We start from the raw sequence: 5,618 nt of genomic DNA, 5'->3' as shown, positions 1-5,618 counted from the left end.
AGCGATCAACAAATCAAGCAATCGATGAATGAATTAATCCAATCAACTAATCCGAATCAACTTGATATACTCTCCCCCTTTCTGAATCTATCCATCTCTCTCATTCACTCACATAATCAATCAATCAAACAATCAATCAATCAATCAATCGATTAATCGATCTAAATCAAACTAAACTAAATGAACGAATAACTAAATAGATAAATAAATAAATATATAAATAAGTAAAAATTTATAAATAAATAGATACATTAATCAATAAATGAGTGGATGAGTCAACAAAATATTTAAAACAAAATCTAATGAATAAATCCAATCAGCTTATCAATCAACTTGATACTTCACCCTACTCACAAGCTCTCTTTCTGACTCACACAATCAACCAATCAATCAATATATTAATCAATTATTAAATAAATAAATAAATAAATAAATATATAAGTGACTAAATAAAATAAATTGATAATAAAATAAATGAATAAATGTTAATTAATTAATTAATTAATTAATTAATTAATATTAATTAATTAATTTATTAATTAATTTATTAATTTATTTATTTATCAGTCTATAATAATAAATCGATAAATAGGCCTAAATAAATAGATAATAAAATAAATTAATAAATGTTAATATTTATTAATTAATTAATTAATTAATTAATTAATTAATTAATTAATTAATTAATTAATTATTAATTAATTTTATTAATTTATTTATTTATTTATTCATTTATTTATTTATTTATTTATTTATCAGTCTATAATAATAAATCGATAAATAGATAATAAAATAAATGAATAAATGTTAATTAATTAATTTATTAATTTATTTATTTATTTATTTATTTATTTATTTATCAGTCTATAATAATAAATCGATAAATAGGCCTAATAATTGCCATTCTATGTTATTCTAGATAATAACCTATTGAGCAATAATTCGTCCTGCATGTCTTGATAATTCGTATGGACCCTGTATGAGACTGCATGCGCACCCCGACACCGCTATTGCCCGTAGTAGCCCCACTCATTAAAGGGAATATTCGATCCGGTTATCCGGTCTTTTGTCCATTCGCGTATCAAAACAAAGACACGGTATTTACATACAGGTACACCTATACACACATACCAGTCGTTTAATATAGGCCTACGGATAAAATAAAAGCTATTAGGCCTAATATAGGGTCTACGAAAAATTTTATTAGGCCTATAGTGTCAGCTTCTAGATAATTATGAGAACCAAATTTGTTGTGATCAAGGTACCCCGGGATGCAAGGTCGCCAGAGCCAAGCCAAATCACTGTCAAGCCAACCGTGCAATAAATACGCGTTTAAAATTTTAAATTGTCTAAAAGACCAGTCGTTCTGAGCTGCTCTGCTTTAAAACTAATTCATCGGATCCTAAAGAACAGTGCACTCGATCAATTAGGCAACGGACAGTGCAACGGCATAATAGGCATAGCAACACGGGTCCAGCACACGGAATTACCCGTGTGCTTCTATACCAGACTACGCAAAGTACTAGCTTGGCATCAGTATTACTGTGTGCTTCTGGATACAAATCACTCAGTATATACAGATGCTTCTGTATGACACTGGTGCTGTATCATATCGGTTTCCTGTGTTATGATCTTGGCGCAATTATTCCCTTGTTTATGCAATCTTTTGTGTAATTCTGGAGCCCTAAATATTTTTTGTTCTGTTTTTTCTTCACAATTCATTTATTGTACAGGTCTAACCTTTATCATTGGAGTTCTTTTGAAGCATCAAACAGGGAAACAGTGCAATGTTTCACAAATTAGTCACAAAGATAGCCAGACTTCGACATGTCATTAACTTAATTCAACCGTACTGATTTTTTTCTCAATTGCTGAATGCTGGTACTTTACATCCATTAACTGCATTATAATGTTATGTGAGAAGTTTGTGACAAATCCGTAGGTTGAATAATCCATTGAGCTCCAACAAGAATAGTTCCCTCCGTTGATTCAAAAATTAATTGTTTCCTATGTCCATGGTATAGCCATCACAAGGTCCATTTTCCAAACCATCATGCATGACCCCTGTAAAACAAGACAATAATAACAATTTTACATAATATGAAAACTTTTTTCATGCTTGTAATAGCATCTGGATGATTAATGTCTACATTGTACAGTTATTGCATGGATGAAATCTACCAGCATGAATATTCAACAGATGAATTTGCTGAATGAAAGAAGATTTGAACATTACAAGCTTCTTATTTCAGTGTCCAACACTTAACTTTGCTATGGAAGTACTCACAATGAAACACACCCATTTTTAGAAGTCATGGCATATTGAAATATACATGGCATGTACTGGTACATGGTAGTGTTACTGGTCTCTATACCAAGATCCTAATAATCTTCATTTTGTTATATAGATAAACTAAAGCCATATTAAAGCAAGAAAGCTTGAGCTGTGGATTAAAATGGACTTGATACTGAAATACAGTAAAGCAATGGAAGAAACCCCTGTTCTATGGGCTGACTGACTGACCCGAACAGTTCTGTGTCCTTTTGCTGTTGGCACTATTCTAAATAAAAAAAAAAAAAGCCGAGTTGACCTAGCGCATGTTTCTGCTTACCGGTACTTGTAAGTATCAGGTCAATTGTCACAGAAATCCCACATTCATCTCTAATCTCCATTAATGTTGATATCTTGGTCAACTGCAAACTAAATACAAATGACAAGCATTGATGAGTGATGAGTAAAAAAAAAGATAATTACTGATGATACATATCTCAAGATAATTTGTTATCAATTATCTTAAGATATAAATTTATTATCTCAAGATATTTTATCTGGACAAAAATATATAGAGTACGGTATATGTAATATGTAATTTTTTAGAGTTATTTATCTTCAGATAATTATCTCAGGATAAATGATTATCTCAGGATAATTGATTATCTCGAGATAATTGATTGTCTCAAGATAATTGATTATCTGAAGATAAGTGATAAGGTGATTATATAAGATAATATATGATCTCCAGATAAAAATATTTTCTTGAAATAATTTATTATCTCGAGATAATTTATTATTTTGAGATAATTTACCTTATTATCTCAAAATAATTTATCATCTCAAGATAATTTATTATCAAGATTATTTATTATATCAAGATAACTTTAATATCTTAAGAAAATATATATTATTTCAAGATAACTTACCATCTCGCCTTTTTGCCTAGTAAAATTGTGAATTGATGACCTTAATTTTTTAACCAGAACAATTAAAGCTCAAGAATCTAAAAAGTGAGTGGGGGGAGGATAAAATTTTTTCCTCAACATTTTTTTTGTCATCGTTTATTTTTCATTAGTTACTTTACATAAAAATATTGTATAACAGCCCAAGTTGGTAAAAACCACACACTTTATTTAATTTTTATATGACTCTTGTATTAAATTTGCCTATGGTTTTGCCGGCAACAGTCAATTTTTGCCGACCAAATTAAGAATTATTAGGGGGTGTCACACCTCATTATACTCGATACTCCCCCAGCTACAGCCGCGACGCGCCCTGCATGCATATTGGATGTGTGCAAAACAAATGTGCAGAATTCATGCTGCATGATTACATAGTACAGGGAACTCTGCAGCATGCAATTGATACGTCATGCCGATAAATGATATGCGTCTGTTTTGCCCGGCTGTTTTGCACTGTCATGACTGTTTTTTAAGTTTGCGTTGCGAACTAGATCATACGTACTGCACTCACTGTTCATGTGTTCTGCATGTTCTGTAAATGATACTAATCATGTTTTAAATAAATTTTATACATGCATGTCATGAATCAATCATGTTGACTCGACGTACTCACTACTGACTCTACTCTACTGACTGACACTGTTGAGTATAAAACAGTGAGCTCGAGAAAACGACTCCATGAAATTACTATACCAATTACTCCGCACACTCACCTTTCTAACGCATTTGGTTTGTCTTGACAGAAACGTAGAGTCGAAAAAAGTGAAGAAAACTACCGATTTTATTACACAAATAATATAATGTTTATCCCCGGTGCAGTGTTTATCAATGTTGCATACAGGCTGTAAGTTACGTATTCTGGGCTGTCACTAGTACTGGGATGCGTGCGCATCACATTCCTTATTTGTAAACCCAGTTTGTGAGCGGGTTAGGGTTCAGCCAATCAGAAAAGACGTACTATGAGGCTGTCGCCAGACGGTTTGTTTAGGGACGGAGGAGCACAAACCGGCTGGTACCGAGACTATTCCAGAAACGCTGCACATCAGTGACATCACTTAATTAATATTACTACCGGTAGTGAGTAGCATGCTTCGAAGGTTGAAAGTGCGCCCGCTTTACTACCTGAGAGCAATCCGGTAGTGGCGTTTCAATTTATTACGTGTTGGGAAATCCACAAGATCAAATAAAACGGTGAGTGATGATTATTTACTTGTTTTTAAAAACAAACTTCGTAGGCCAGTAATAAACTACGTTCACGGCCGACAACTATAGTTTGAATGATATTTATTATCATACGAGGAAATAAAAACAAACGAATATGGCGCCTCACGTGCTTCAGGTCAGGTCAGTGGTCAAAGGTTTTTTTATCGCTAAATCGCTGGCTGAATATCGTATCAAATTCAAGTGATACACTACCGTCGTATTATTGACACCAATTCCTAATTTCGACATTACTATTGCGAAAGGTTATTCCATTATCAAATTATTAGACTTTCTGTAAAATACAAATCACTGGTGCCTGATGGGAAATACTAGTGCGCCATCACCGGATTGCTCCCTGCTCTGCTAGCTGGCGCACTTTCAAGCTTGCTACTCGCATTGAACAGGCAGAGTTCGCAAAACTAACGGCGTCGTTATTTGCCAACCCTAAAAGGGATCGAAATTAATTATTCATAACCGATCGATAACTGGCCTCATTTTCTAACTAGCAAACCAGCGGGATTTGTCATAGGTTTGCGTTGATAATAGAACAACCGTGAAGTTAGTGTCACCCCCTTGGTATTGATCAAAGTAAATCCTCATGAATAACAATGTCAACTAAATGTCGGTAAAGGGAGTGGACAAAGTGAATGCGTTCGTTGTGGTTCCTTCTTATCTCTTTCTTCCATGATATCACGAATATCCATTTTAAAAGCCAGGTCCAATTGTGGTAGTGAAGGAGGGGTCGAGAGGTGAAAAGAGGAGAAGCGGATGGGTGATCGAGATTGTAGGGGAGGGGCGGAAGACAAAAAAAAAAAAAAGAAGAGGGGGAGAAGAGAGAGAGGGAGAAGGAGAGCGATGGAGTGACAGGGCTCTAAATTACATAGGCGTAGATCGGGGGTTGGGGGGGGGGCTGGGGTGGGATAAATCCCACAATATTTTGCCAGGGGGGATGGTCGATATAATCACCCCCCCCCCATATTGACGCCTGTGTATTGGTTTCTGTCGAAATTAACCTATTAACCTCATATTTGGCCATTTTAGCCACAAAATGCCATTTTTAGCGCTTCGCGCGAATTTATTCGACTTTTATCCCCTATTTCACCAGTTTAGTTTCAATAGGCCTATGCTAAAATTTTCGCGCGCATTTGTACCATAAGGTTCAGTGCCTCATTTCAAAT

General features: G+C 34.1%; 1 long non-coding RNA gene across 1 annotated transcript; it reads right to left on the bottom strand.

Annotated features, from left to right (window-relative positions):
• Positions 1-1,755: 1,755 nt before the first annotated feature.
• LOC140167302 (uncharacterized) lies at positions 1,756-4,249 on the bottom strand. The gene is made up of 3 exons (XR_011861025.1): positions 3,951-4,249; positions 2,613-2,701; positions 1,756-2,064 (listed from the first exon to the last, which is right to left on the bottom strand). It is a non-coding gene; the product is annotated as an uncharacterized lncRNA (long non-coding RNA).
• Between the last annotated feature and the right edge of the window lie 1,369 nt (positions 4,250-5,618).

This window comes from Amphiura filiformis, chromosome 13 (genome assembly GCF_039555335.1).
Source record: "Amphiura filiformis chromosome 13, Afil_fr2py, whole genome shotgun sequence".
Taxonomy (NCBI): Eukaryota; Metazoa; Echinodermata; class Ophiuroidea; order Amphilepidida; family Amphiuridae; genus Amphiura; species Amphiura filiformis.
The sequence above is the reverse complement of the archived record's forward strand: the minus strand, read 5'-3'. Positions and strand labels throughout refer to the sequence as shown.